We start from the raw sequence: 16,442 nt of genomic DNA, 5'->3' as shown, positions 1-16,442 counted from the left end.
TGGTTAGGGAGTAATTGTCCCCTCTTGCTCCCGTAAGTGACGCCTTGACTGCAACTGTTATAGTTTCCCATGCAACTGTCGTTTGAAATGACGCTCTTGGTTATAGCATACATCCAGCTTTACCAAAGGGAATTTCCCTTTATCCCTCTTGTAATTCGCCAATTGTCCACTAATAAAGAAACGAAGCACCAAGAACATTTTTTACATAGCGAGTGTGAGTAGGGTGACGACACCTGACCCCCGCCTTTTTTTTCCAGGGTCTACTGAGATCAAGGACTCAATTTTCCAGTGTCTCACGATACGCTATGACCCACGCACCGTCAACCCATGGTCTTTTACGACCTCCAGTTTAGGGGTGTATTCATTCTCTTTCATGAGCACTTTTAGGGGATGAACTCGTTCTCTTTTATGGGCATATTTTCCACCCCCTATTTAAACATAACAGATAACACATAAGATTACGAACACATAGAAGAGCAGATAATACATAAGACTACGTAACACACAACAACCTCCATTTTAGGGGTGTATTCATTCTCTTTTATGATCACTTTTTCAACCTCTATTTGAACATAGCAGATAACACATAAGATTACGAACACATAGAAGAACAGATAATACGTAAGACTACGCAACATAGCATAGATTTAGACTCGTACCCTTTTATGAGCATATTTTCCAACCCCTATTTGAACATAGCAGATAACACATAAGATTACGAACACATAGAAGAGCAGAAGATTACATAACATAGCAAGGGCGTATTTGTTTTCAACCCCTTAGCATAGGACTATGTAATATAGCTGAGCTAATACAAGAGTATGGCTTACTTTCCAACCCCTATTTGAACATAGCAGGTAATACATAAGACTACGTAACATAGCAGGGATGTATTCGTTCTCTTTTATGAGCACTTTTCAACCCCTATTTTAACATAGTGGATAACACATAAGATTACGAACACATAGCAGAACATAAGACTACGAAACATAGTAGGGCTGTATTCGTTTCAACCCCTATTTTAACATAGCATTGATTACGAACACACAGCAGAGCAGAGAATACATAAGACTACGAAACAAAGCAGGGGTATATTCGTTCCCTTTTTCAACCCCTAGTTTAACTATAAACATAGTAGACAATGAATACCTATGTAACATAGCAAAGGGGGTGTACATAAGATTACGAACACACAACTGTATTCGTTCCAGCCCCTATTTTAACATAACAGACAATGAGCAAAGATTACAATCGAACACCCTAAACCGTCCACCCACGGTCTACAGGGGGTGTATTCATTCTCTTTGATGACTACGAACATAGCAAATTTGTTCAACCCCTATTTATACATAGCAGAGGTAATAAAAGAGTATGGCACATATTCCAACCGCTATTTTAACATAACAGATAATAAGGGAGTTTATTCATTTCAACCACTATTTTTAGCAGAAAGTGGTGGATAATCTAACACATTGAAAACTTGTTCTTTTGTGTGAACAAAGCAGAGACAAAGATTTCGATTCTCGAAAAAGTTGAAATTTAGGCGATGTTTACCAAAGCTGGGTAGATTATACACTTGATGACTAAATCGAATGCCAATTAAAGTTTATTTCTATCTGTCACCGTTTTCGAGATATGACGATCCTAAGTTTTTTTGGCAACTTGGCCCACCCTTGTCGTACTTGATTGAAACATGGTTCCATGGGTCCACTCAAATGGAATTAGAAAATATTTAGCACATATTTTAGCCGTTTTTCTTTGGAGCCAATAGTAAATAGTTTTATTTTAGCCAATGAGATACTTGACTTGCAGATTTTGCACCCCTATTTTAGCAGACAATGAATACATAAGACTACAAACAGACAACTGTATTCGTTCAACCCCCTAATTTAACATAGCGGAAATGACATAAGCATGTTCTCAAACTACTGACCATAGAGAACAGAGGGTTTTCCACATTTAGTAATTGGTCATCAACTACTACAAGTTCCAAAATAATGACCATCGAGGTCAAAGGTCAAAATACTTTAAACCCAATAACTCGAAAACAGAGCCAAATATTGAGGTGTCGTTTCCACATTTAGTAATTGGTCATCAACCACTGCAAGTTCCAAAATAATAACCATCGAGGTCAAAGGTCAAAATACTTAAAACCTAATAACTCGAAAACGGAGCCAAATATTGAGGTGCTGTTTCTACATTTAGTAATTGGTTATCAACAACTACAAGTTCCAAAATAATGACCATCGAATTCAAAGGTCAAAATACTTAAAAACTAATAACTCGGAAACGGAGTCATATATTGAGCTGGTGTTTCCACATTTAGTAATTGGTCATCAACTACTACAAGTTCCAAAATAATGACCATTGAGGTCCAAGGTCAAAATACTTAAAACCCAAAAACTCGAAAACGGAGCCAAATATTGAGGTGGTGTTTCCACATTTAGTAATTGGTCATCAACTACTACAAGTTTCAAAAATACTGACCGTCGAGGTCAAAGGTCAAAATACTTAAAACCCAATAACTTGAAAACAGCGCTTTGGATAAATTTGTGTGACCTATTCAGTTTTGTACCAAGCAGAAAAAGTGAAGAATGAATAAATTTTAGTGACTTATTTGATATTGTACTAACGAGAAAAAATCAAAACAACGCAATTTTTAACTAGCTCAGAATTTCTGTACATTTTTGGGTTATTCAAAATAAACGAAAAAATAATTTGGATGGACTAGCGAAAAAGAAAGCAAAGATATGCCATTTTAGCTAGCTGAGAATTTAAAGAAACAAAGGGAACCTACTCACTTTTCTATTAGCTAGAAATGACATTTCAACTAGCTCAGAATTTATGTATCTTATTGTGCTAAAGTCTGTTTTAACTCTTCTTGCACTAATTAAAAAACGAAGGAATATTGTACCAATGAGAAATGCCATTTTTTCTAGACCATGTTCTAATATTTAAACAAACGAAGGGGTGAATTTGAGTGACCTATTCAATTTTGCACCAACGAGAAATAACGGCGTATTTTAAATCATTTTGTACTAATTAAATAAACAAACAATCGGATAAATTTAACCGGCTCAGAAGTTCAATACTATTTTGTACTATTTAAATAAACGAAGGTCTCAGAATTTTATTTCATTTTGTAATACTCAAATTTAGATGGAGTATTTAGTTTTGTTCGAACCAGAAAAAATTGATTGGATTATTTCCTTATGTACCAACTGGAAAATGTAAAGGGCCATTAATCAAATAAACGAAAGAATAAATTTCGGTAGAATATTTAGTTTTGTACCTAGCAAAAGATGAAAAAGAAGTAAAGAACGAATAAAATTTGGATGGACTATTTTCTTATGTTCCAACAAAAAAATGGAGCACCAGCGACAAAAAAGAAACCGAAGGAGGAATAAATTTGGGTGACCTATTCACTTTGTATTAAGCAGAAAAAATGAACAAGGATCAGCATTCTATACTTTTTTCTGCCATTTATTGGGGGTGTCCTATTTCCTTTTGTGCCAACGAGATCATTTTTAACCGACTTAGAATTTGTACCAAACAGAAAAGAGCTACACAAATAAACAAAGCAATCAATTTTTAACTAGCTCAGAATTTCTAGACCATGTTGTACTATTTTAACAAACGAAGAGATAAATTTGTGTGACCTATTCAGTTTTGTACCAAGCAAAATAAGAAAAAGAAGTGAAGAACGAATAAAATTTGGATGGACTATTTTCTTATGTACCAACAAAAAATGGAACACCAACAACAAAAAAGAAACCGAAGGAGGAATAAATTTGGGGGACCTATTCAGTTTTGTACTAAGCAGAAAAAATGCCCTAAAAAGCGAACAAGGTAAAATTTAAATAGCTCAGTATTTATGTACATTTTTGTACTACTAAAATAAACGAAGGAATAAATTTGTGAGTTCTACAGAAGAAAACGGAGAAGGACCATTTTATTTAATTTTGTAGTACTCAAAATATGCAAAGATATAATTTTGTGTGAGCTATTCAGTTTTGTACTAAGCAGAAAATTTGTTGGCTTTTTTAGAAAGACCATTTTATCTTTTGTATTCAGATTTTCCGGACACTTTTTGTGCTCTACAAAGGAACGGAAGAAAAGCAAAGAGGGACCATTTTAACTAGCTTAGAATTTATGTGCCCTTTGTAACGAAGGAACAAATTTGAAGGAGGTTCATTTTAACTAATCCTGATGCGAGTAGATGAATTAGTATATAGATTTAAAAAAAACAATATGGCATTATTGCGACTTTCATTTTTGAATACATACGGATTAAACCACTGTGGCAAAAAATACTACTCTCTCCTTATGCTTATTTGGAGCAGAATTAAGAGGACCAAGCATTAGAAACCCGCTAGTAGGGCGTCGATTCAGTAAACCCGTTATGCTTTAGAAAACAAAATCCATATTAGAGTATACCTTTTATACAACAAACAAGCTTCTTAGCACCACTCCAGAAATTAGAAAACAAATTCTTTCTTCTACGGTCTTCGGCATGGATTTTAGACCAAGAGCAGCAAGATTAATATTAAATAACACTTCTGCTGGATAGAAATTCGATTCTCTCGATCTTCTATTTTATCCGGCAACGCCAATAAGCATCTGTAAAATATTCTTTGGTGTGTACAATTAGCTCTAAAGAGTCTTGTATTGGATCCACTCATCAGTATAGTAGTTAAACATAATTGCTTCAAATCTTGTAATACCCTGTAAACGCTTGTCTGAACAATGAACGAAATCAATTACATAGTTGTAAATTTTAATGGAAGAATTACCTGTATTCCATCTAAGACAATCTACACCCACGGAATCATCGTAGTTACAAATAGTGCTAATTGGCTTGTCCTTCCATCCCAAAATTAAAATACCTGCAAATTCTTGTGTAATATTCTGTTTGTAGATGTTCTTAGTTATATCTCCCAAATACTCTACACTTCTTGCCCATTTAATTTAGCCTTAAATCTGAGAAATTAGATCGTATAGATGTGTTCGCAGAATGGTGGTGTAATTGGTTCGCCACTAACAAATTGTTATCTTTACCTAATAACTCTCTCAGAGATCATTATTGCTGGTAGACTGGAAAATGTACACTACAATACACCTTTAAAACCTACTCTCACTCCAAAAATAAACTGCACTATTACAGACTATTATAAGTATTGTGCAATACGGCTATAAACTGGAAATTCTTATACAATTTATCGTTCTTGTTATCGAAGTCTACTCCAACTAAGCATAAGGAGAAAGTAGTATTTTTTTTGCCATAATGGATTATTCTGTATGTATAGCTTTATTGTAAAAAAAACATTTGTTATTCTTTTTCACCAAGTATCCAAATACTGCGAGGTCTAACAAATAGGTATCAGGAGATACCGCAAAAAGGCCCGTTTTACCACATCGTGTAAAGCAACCAAGTAAATCCGCAATCTGGATACTTGGCCTGAACTCGCACCCATGATTCCAAAACTGTAGTAGCTCATCCAAAGTGTCCTGTGTTCCCCCATTGCAAAAGAAAGCTGTCACAGTATAACTATTACCCTTAGTTTTCATGGCAAACAAGATAGCTGATTGGAAAAGAGAACTGTGCGCAGTTAAACGAGCAACCAACGACAAAAATCTTAATATCTACCTGCGATAAATGCTTAACAAATTCTACCAAATACCATTTGTTATAGTGACTATTAAACAAATACCTATCCATCAAATAATTGTCTACCACATCATTATAGTGGGCGTTGTGTTCAACAAAACACGGCGGTATGCCATTATCCAACCGAAAGTATCTAACTGTAGACCTAGAATAAGCGGAGCGACCATTACGTTGTACCACAAGGAAATGAAAAACTTCGGCCATTGTAAAATAACACCAAACAATTTGTACTTATACTCTAAAATTCAAAACAGTAATGCACACAACCAAGTATGTGTTAAAGTTTTTAGTCGTTAATATGAAAGTAAAGAAGCCAACAAATTTCTGCTTGGTACAAAACTAAATATTCTATATCTTCTCGGTGGTACTAAATAGTACAAAATACTCAGTTTGTTACAATGGTTTATTTGAGTAGTGCATTTCACTGCATTTGTTTAAACAGCACGCGATAATATAATAATAAAAAGTATATTAAAATGGCATATCTTGTTCATATATATGCTAATCAAATTCATTTGTTCTTCCTTTTGACCTCTAAAATAATAATAATGATTTAAAATTTAATTATCCATTTTTCACACACTCTTTCTTTATCTCTACTTAATTAAAAACTATCGATTCTACTAATACTGTATTTAACCATATGGAACTGTCTCAAAATTATCTATTAGTTTTCTTTTACTAGATGTAACCTGATAAATTCTAAGATGTGGATAATTTCCAAGTAAATTTGCCGGATAAAATAGAAGATCGAGAGACTCGAATTTCTATCCAGCAGAAGCGTTATTTAATATTAATCTTGCTGCTCTTGGTCTAAAATCCATGCCGAAGACCGTAGAAGAAAGAATTTGTTTTCTAATTTCTGGAGTGGTGCTAAGAAGCTTGTTTGTTGTATAAAAGGTATACTCCAATATGGATTTTGTTTTCTAAAGCATAACGGGTTTACTGAATCGACGCCCTACTAGCGGGTTTCTAATGCTTGGTCCTCTTAATTCTGCTCCAAATAAGCATAAGGAGAGAATAGTATTTTTTGCCACAGTGGTTTAATCCGTATGTATTCGAAAATGAAAGTCGCAATAATGCCATATTGTTTTATTTTTTAAATCTATGTACTAATTGATGTACTCGCATCAGAATTAGTTAAAATGAATCTCCTTCAAATTTGTTCCTTCGTTACAAAAGGCACATAAATTCTAAGCTAGTTAAAAATGGCCTCTCTTTGCTTTTCCTCCGTTTATTTGTAGAGCACAAAAAGTGTCCGGAAAATCTGAATACAAAATATAAAGTGGTCTTTGTAAAAAAGCCAACAAATTTTCTGCTTAGTACAAAACTGAATGGCTGACACAAAATTATATCTTTGTATATTTTGAGTATACAAAATTAAATAAAATGGTCCTTCTCCGTTTTCTTCTGTAAAACTCCCAAATTTATTCCTTCGTTTATTTTAGTAGTACAAAAATGTACATAAATACTGAGCTATTTAAATTTTACCTTCTTCGTTTTTTAGGGCAATTTTTCCTCCTTAGTACAAAACTGAATAGGTCCCCCAAATTTATTCCTCCTTCGGTTTCTTTTTTGTCGTTGGTGTTCCATTTTTTGTTGGTACGTAAGAAAGTAGTCCATCCAAATTTTATTCGTTTTCACTTCTTTTTCTTATTTTGCTTGGTACAAAACTGAATAGGTCACACAAATTTATCTCTTCGTTTGTTAAAATAGTAGAACATGGTCTAGAAACTCTGAGCTAGTTAAAAATTGATTGCTTTGTTTATTTGTGTAGCTCTTTTCTGTTTGGTACAAATTCTAGGTCGGTTAAAAATGATCTCGTTGGGACAAAAGGAAATAGGACACCCCCAATAAATGGCAGAAAAAAGTATACATAGCTGATCCTTCTTCATTTTTCCTGCTTAGAACAAACTGAATAGGTCACCCAAGTTTATTCCTCCTTCGGTTTCTTTTTTGTCGCTGGTGCTCCATTTTTTGTTAGTACATAAGAAAATAGTCCATCCAAATTTTATTCGTTCTTCACTTCTTTTTCATCTTTTGCTAGGAACAAAACCAAATATTCTACCCAAATTTATTCCTTCATTTATTTGATTAATGGCCCTTCAATTTTTCCAGTTGGTACAGTCAGCGACAGTAGAAAATGGAGGTTGGATACATAAGAAATGATAGTTTTTTTCCAGTAGCAGAATAGTGTCACCGTATGTCTGATAGTTGGACAACCAACATGACAGCAAATACATGCGCAATAACATAACATGCTAGGATATTCCTCCATTGGAAGGAAAAAGTATTACTATCTGAGAGCATCACTTACAGAAACAACCACGAGATAAATCTACAGAAATTCCATTCACTTTAAGATCAAAGAGATATGAATTAATGCAAAGGAAACGAAAACAATAATACACATCATGCAGAGACCGAAAAAGTATGGAAAGCTAAACAAAATGAGAAAAGAAGGAAAGGAAAGAGCAAAAGACATGGGAATAAAAAAAATTTTAACACTTAAGGATAAACAGTGTCCGTCTTTCCTCCTGCCCCCTGTATCCGTCCTGGTTTTTCTCCCTTCATAGGATAAATCTCATTCAGCATCAAACGCCAACATTAGTGTTTATAGTGTTTAACTCTTTGAAAAAAGTAACTCAGTTCAGGCTGAGACTCGAACCCCTGACCCTTAGCATAACAGTCAGACGCTGTAACCACTTACGTACACACGCTATAGCAAGTGTGTTTATAAACCAGCCATTACCCTCGCTATCAAACGTCGGGAGTTACCCCAGTTACACTTGAAGTTTGATTTTTATTTACGGCCTTTAGCCATCTGCGGCAACAGGCCCCATGTTTTCATTAAAAGCATTTGTTCTGTAGATTAAAATCAAGAATAACCTAATCTATACTCTTACTTACTGTTGTCAATATATATATATATATATATATATATATATATATATATATATATATATATATATATATATATAGAGAGAGAGAGAGAGAGAGATAGGTAGGTATATAAAAATCGGTTTAATGGGGGTTAAAAGAGTGATTTAGTAACTGCGAAATGGGTGATAGCACCACTACTGACATCTGGTAGCGGTGTCACGTAACACACACATTAGAAATAAAGCTTCGAATCGACGAATTGCACGTTGTGCCGTGGATAAGTCGGTAAGGTATATGCTTATTGAGTAGGCAACTCGAGTTCGAGTCTTGAGTACACCAATAACTATTTCCTTCAAAATACATTTCTATATTTTTATATATGTTATTAATAATTGCTTTCCTGCATTTTTTGTAAACTATCTTAAACTAGTGAAGGTTCAGTAAAATCAAGAAGGTTAAAATACATATATATTATTGTTTTATCCGTATGTACAGTCCAGAGATGAAGCGGGTCGGGGGGCCGCGGATCAACAGAACGTGACCCACTGCAACCCTCCACTCTGACTTAACAACGTATTACGACCCACAGACTCATTTTGCTCAGTGCATTGTAGACAGCTTCTGAGCACTGGTGAATTTGTCTACTTTCAAGGCATCCTTTTTCTTTTCGTTTGTCTCTATTGACAAAAGAACTTCAGGCAATTTTAGATATTGATATTTGCAACTGTAATAATAGCAATAGGACTTATTTGAGACGCAGCCTGTGATTTCTTAGAGGAGGTAACTACTGGGAAAAATGTTTCAATCATGTGTAATATATGAATTATTATATAAAAAATTGAAAAAAAATGAATTGATATCTTTAAGTTTTATGTCCCACGTATAAAAAATTGAATGTAACTATGTGTGCATGATCATCATATCCAAATTGCAAAGTCAAATGAAATGATTTTTGGTATATACTTAGGCCTCAATCATAAATTACATTACATATTCTAAGAGGGTCCGAATTTTTGCGAAAAATTTAGTATCTCACAAGCCGTTCAAGTTGGAGAGTTGATATTCAGTATATTAATTCTTTATCTAATATAAATAAAATAAAGAGATTGTTTGTGTGATTGTCTGTCTGTCTGTCCGTGTGCGGCCTGGGAACCAGACGAGTGGACCGAGAGTTACCAAAATTTGGTCAGGGGTACCTAGCCCAGGCCCCAGATCAAGACGAAGTCGTTTTTTTTTTAATTTCGAACCAGGGGGTATGAGGGGGCTTTTACCGGAACCGGCTTGGGAACCAGACAAATAGACCGAGAGTTACCAAATTTTAGTCAGAAATACCTTGGTTCACGCTCCAGATCAGAGTTAAACGTTTTTCTCAAAATTCTGACCAGGGGGTCTCAGGGGGGGCGTTTATCGGGACATGTAAAAGTAGTAGAAAATTTCCGATATTAGTGTCGAATTCATAGTTCTCGCGGTCGCTGAAATCAATGGTGAAACTCTGATCACATTAACTTCCAAATTCACCTTATTCGAGCCAGGAGTCAGCTGGGAGGGGGGCGGGATACCGAATAATTTAAAAGTAATCAAAAATGACCGATATTAGTGTCCAATCCATAGTTTTCGCGGTCATTGAGATCAATGGTGACACTTCCATTAGCGAAGATTTGCAAATTCAGCTACAATTGTATGCAAGCCGGGAGTCAGCGGGAAATACTGAGAAATGTAAAAATAATCCAAAATGACCGATTTTAGCGTCAGTTCCATAATTTTCGCAGTCGGTGAGATCAATGCTAACACTTTCATTAGCGATGATTTGCAAATTCATCTACATTGTATGCGGGTCGGGAGTCAGCGGGGAGGGAGGGGACACGAGATGCAGAGACATGTAAAAATAATCCAAAATGACCGATTTTAGAGTCAAATCCATAGTTTTCGCGGCCGCTGAGATCAATGGCGACACTTTCATGAGCGATGATTTGCAAATGCAGCTACATATGTATGCGGGCCGGAAGTCAGAGGGGGAATACTCAGGCATGTAAAAATAATCCAGAATGACCGATATTAGCGTCAATTCCATAATTTTCGCAGTCGGTGAGATCAATGGTGAGACTTTCATTAGCGATGACTTGCAAATTCAGCTACAATTGTATGCGGCCGGGAGTCAGCGTGGAGGGGGGATACCGAGACATTTTAAAGTAATCCAAAATGATCGATATTAGTGTCACATCCAAAGTTTTCGCGGTCGCCGAAATGAATAATACTTCCACAAGCGTTGACTTCCAAGTACTGGCCCCATGCGAAGAACGGGTATATTCAGCTGGTATATAAATATATATATACTTCTTTAGTTCTTTAATACCAATTATGTATGTACACCTTGTCTCAAAAAGGTTGAGCGCATTCTTTATTGGTGTTTTGAGGCAAAAATTTTCTAAGTCCAGCTTCGGGTATCTTCGGGAAAAAGTAAGCCAGGTTCGAACCTCCAAGCCAGCCTTTGCAATCGGGAAAAAGTTTGCAGATGTGTTTTTCTTCTTTTAAATATAATAAGACTTGTTACCAAGTGTTTAAAAAAGCAACATTGATTGAAATACTTAATGATAAAATATTTCGAAACCTTATATTAATTTGAGCACATGCTTGTTTGTCATTTAGCTTTCTATACGTAATGGAACATTTAAATACGTTAAAGAATCTTTCCATATGTAAAAGAATGCTCAAAGTTAAGAAATAGAACATAATTATCGCCTGAGTACTAAAATAAAAGTCAAAGTAGAACAGAAACAGCGTTTGTAATGGATATGAATGTCATAATTATCTTGAGATCCGTTATACATCGCTAGAAGCTTAGTTCTAGAAGTCCTTGTGTTAGCTCATTGGTAAGCTGTCGGATTTCAAATCATAAGGTTGTGAGTTCGAATCCCACCTCGGTCAATACTTTTTTTAAAATTATATTTTCCGCAATGCATGAAAAATTATATAAAATAATTACATTAAAATACATAAGTTGTTTATATATAACATAATAATTGCAGAACATAGTAATTATTATGTTTAAAATATAACATCTGAGATAATTTTCACAGTAGGTCGTTATTATATATGAGAATATTAAATACAAGTTAGGAAAATCGTCTAATAGCAATAAATAAGTTATGTAGTGTATTTATTTGCAGCTATTTGTCATACAGATTTAACTTCTCAATATTCTCATTACAGTATGTTATTTATATTCGTGAAATACAGTATATTCCTACGGATATAGAAAGTGTATAAACAGAGTATCCAAAGTCGTATCCTGCTTCAAGACACATAACTTTTCCCGATCCCCTTAACGTCACGGGAAGAAACACAAATTCTCTTTAGAACGGAATGTCGTTACTTAGAGTCTCATTCGAATACGTTGAATATGCTTTTGTGTATTCATCTCTCTCTCTCTCTCTCTCTCTCTCTCTCTCTCTCTTTCGCTTTGTTTATATGTGTGTGTGTGTTGCGGAATATCCCAAGTTGAATACAACATTTGCAAAGTATATGAGCATCATTGTCATCGAATACCAGAAATTGAAAGTCGTGTTTCTTCAGGTTAGGTTTGCGTGTTCATGTTAGCTCACTGGTAGAGTACGGACTTGCCACTGAAGAGGTCTTGAGTTCAAAGCCTACAGCTAATTATCATTCTTTTGTTAGTAGGATTGCACAGAAATCGGATACAAGGAGTGGTTTACTTCTAGAAATATTTTCAGAAGCGTTTAGGTAGCCCTGAAAAGGGCTGTTTTCGGGAGTTAAGGCGGGACATTAATATTGTGTCCAAGACCCTTCTGAATTTATTACACGCTCCATTCTTCTGGGCATGGAATCTATTACATGGGTGACAAATCTATCTCCTTCCCCTACCTCCAGCCATGCTTCGGAAACAAGATGCCACAGGTCATCCTGAGTTCTTGGTGGATCTGCCTCAGGCCAACTTTCCCTTAGAGTACGCTTCACTTCTGCCCACATATTTTCCATGAGATTGAGGTCTGCTCCACGAGGCGGCCAGTCGATTAAATCAATCTCAGGGTGCCCTGCGAACCATTCCTGAACCACTCGGGAATTATGTATTGGCGACTGGTATTCCTGGAACTGAATTACACCATCAGGCTGAAATACTCGTACAGATGGCACCATGATATTACTGATAATGTGTAAGTACTGAGCATTGTCCAGATGTCCTTCAATTCTATGAAGCTGTCCTGCTCCGCGACTGGAAATCCAACCCTAACATAAAATAGATACATGGCCACTGCGATTGCAAGCAGCCACATATCCATGGTCATATCGGGTGCCTCTCGGACGATACACAAAACGGCGTCCCTCCTTTGATGTTGTGAATATGGATTCATCTGAGAAAACTATCTGGGATTCCAATTGAGACCCACATTCGCGTGTGCAAACGCGAGACGGTAAATTTTTTGGTCGTCTGAGAGTTTTTCCTTCACGGCAGCAACACGGCCACGTAACCCAGCATGACGAAGCCTTCGCAGAGCTGTATGCTTACTACCAGGAAAGAGAGAAGCTTCCCTTAGCTGTCTAGACGTCCTTAGTGGGTCTAACCGGGCTTCGTTTACTAATCTCGCATCTTGGGCTTCGGTTGACACATGCGGACGACCAGGAGATCGTAAATTACCAGTCTGACCTGTAGCACCATATTTCCGAATCCATTGCCTTCCTGTAGAGGCCGGGACACCTACTCGCCTGCTAGCTGCAGTTGCAGAATAACCTTCCAACTCCCATAAAGTAATTACTGCTGTACGTCTATCCATAGTTACCAATGTTCTGAGCTGTGAGAAGAAAGCAATAGGTAAAAGCTAGTACCTGACGTGTGATTGGTTACTTGCACGACACGCCTATTGTGGGGAACAGCGTTGCCAGGTCTAGCATAATGATGCTAGATCTAGCATAATTTGCATGTCTCTAGCACCTAGCATCTTGCTTTTAGCATCCTGCCCAAATCTAGCACAATTTCAGCAAGTTATCAAAAAGCCGTAAAAAAATTGGTGCGTGAAGTATTGAGTTCTATCCATGCATTCTTGCTCTCTGTGTATTTTAAGTTACGTTATCGTATCTCAACTTTGTTTTTTTTAAACTCCTGAATTAGTAATTATGAGGATCTAGCATAATTTGACCGAATCTAGCATAAGTTCGATCAGGTTTTGGAATAATTCCGAGCTGTGAGTCTGGCAACGCTGGTGGCGAACGACTTGGTCAACGACTCGCGAAAGAAATCTGAAAATGCTGCGCCGTAATAATAATAATAAAAACAGTTTTTATAAAGGAATATTAATACATACGAAAAGCTGTTTAAAGAATGAATTGTTATACTGACTTTACACGTATAAAAACATATACCATATACCAAACAGATTGAGCGATATGATCATAGCTGTTTTGAGACGAACACTTTCGAAGTCCAACTTCGGGTGTCTTCGGAAAACAGTAAACTAAAGCTGCTGGTTCGAACCTCCAAAGCCAACCTTAGTAATCGGGAAAAGATGTACAGATATGTTTTTCCTTCTGTTAAATATAATAAGAGATGTTGAAATGGTATTAAATGTAGAAAAAAGTAACATTGATTGAAATACTTAATGATACAATATTTCGAGACTATGTATTCACACTTTCGTTTCGTCACTGTGATTTCCATACGGAAAAGAGCATTTACGTATGAGCTCAGTTATATTTCAGAAGCAGCTTCCGAAAAGCGGTCATGTTAGCTCAGTGGTACACCACCGAGCGTTTAAATCATGAGTTCGATACCCGTTCAGGTGAGATTCCTTTATGATATTCTACTTTCCTCAATGCATGAAAATTATGTAAAATAGTTACATTACAATTCATCAGTTGTATATATATTTTCATATCATCAGTTGTATATATGAGTTGAATATATATATTCATATCATCAGTTGTATATATCAATTGAATATATATATTCATATCATTTCACGACATAAGTAATTCTTATCTTTAAAATATAACATCTGAGGTATTCACAGAACGTCGGCGTGTTATGTGTGAATATTGAATACAAATTTAAAAATCGTGTAATAGCAATAAATAAGTTATGTAATATATTTATTTGCAGCTACTTTCATCGCAGATAACTTCTCAATATTCGCATTACAGCATTTAGGTAGAGCATATCGAAAATCGGATCGTAGTTCAAGACAAAAAACTAGCTAGCCCCAAACTGTCACGTAAGAAATTCACGAATCGCAGAAGTAAAGTGAAGAGATTGAGAGCGGTAATTCCTTAATCGCTCTCTCTCAACTCTCTCTTATCTGCATTTATACATATAAAAGTGTATGTATGTATGTTCCAACATAACTGATGTATGCCTACAGCAGGGTTTCTCAACCTGGGAGTCGCGGCCCCTAGGGGATCGCGAAGATAGGCGGAAGAGATAAATATAGTTAGAATCTAATACCAGAAATTATTTTTAAATATTATTTTTAATTTTGTTCTGATAGCCATACTTTTATTTTTTATACACACTGTAAAGAACAATAAAAAATAAGTCTACTGAACATTTTCAAAGGGTGTAGAATTCGTGTTACTATTCGGTTCAAAGTCTCTTGTCGTCGCGAATTCTGTCGAGAAATTTGAAGCTTAAAATATACAAAACGATAATCATGCCTGTTGTTCTGTATGGTTGCGAAACATGGTCGCTTACTCTGAGGGAAGAACATAGACTGAAAGTATTTGAGAACAAGATCCTTAGACGAATATTCGGACCCAAGAGGAACGGGAATGGGGAATGGCGGAAACTTCATAACGAGGAACTACATAATTTATACGGTTACCCAACATTGTTAGGGTCGTCAAGTCTAGGAGGCTTAGGTGGGCAGGTCAGGTAGCTAGAATGGAAGAAAGTAGAAACGCTTTGAAAGTCTTGACTGGAAGACCAAACGGAGAACGACCATTAGGAAGACCTAGGGGCAGATGGGAGGACAATATTAAGATGGATCTCGCTGAGATAAGAACACAAAGTAGAAACTGGATCCAATTGGCTAAGGATAGAAGTCAGTGTAGAGCTTTTGTGAACGCGGCATTGAACCTCCGGGTTCCATAGGCCATAGAGTTAGTTAGTTAGTAGAGTTGTTTAAAAATGAATTTAAATCAAAGAGGTATGATATAAAACTAATGAGAACTGTATATAGAAATACTAGAAAAATACACATGAAACAAAACCTGCACATTGAAATACAATTAAAATTAAAACCTAATGAAATACCTAAGCATGGTGTAATTTCACTAGTGTAGCAATGCCCGGTTCAATCTTCATGACGAATATTATCAAGCCATTTTCAACTGATAAGCGATTTCTTATCTTTGTTTTAATGTTTACCATAAAAAAAAACACTTTCGCACAAGTACGATATAGCAAATGGAATTATTACTTTTAAAGCAGCAATCACCAGACCAGGATATTTTTCTCTCCTCATCAGGCAGAACTTGTCCAAGTCTTCGTTACAGAAAACCAGTTGCAAAGACTTGTCGCATGATCATTCTATTATTTGGTCAAGAAGTTGTGGGCTTAGATCGGATACGTTAATGGCCTCTTCAATGAAGGAGTTTAACATCCATCTTGAACCAGCACCTTCGTCGTTGGGAATATAGATATTACAGTTACTGTATCCACTGTCAGTGCCGGGCGCCGAAAAGAGGGGCCACACATTTCGGAGGAAGTGTGTTACTCAAGTTAGGAAAGTGCATGTGCACATGTGTAAAATAGAAGGAAAAACGTAATAAAATGTGCTCAAAATTAAGGAAAGGTAGGGTTTATTTTGAAAATGTTATTGAGCTTCGTGCCAACCATGGTGGCGCTTCGTAGCTAGTCTGTCGACGTCACTCATATATACGG

The sequence above is a fragment of the Thermobia domestica genome, chromosome 14 (assembly GCF_964235325.1).
Source record: "Thermobia domestica chromosome 14, izTheDome1.hap1.1, whole genome shotgun sequence".
In the NCBI taxonomy this organism is placed as follows: domain Eukaryota; kingdom Metazoa; phylum Arthropoda; class Insecta; order Zygentoma; family Lepismatidae; genus Thermobia; species Thermobia domestica.
Note: the sequence above shows the minus strand (reverse complement) of the source record.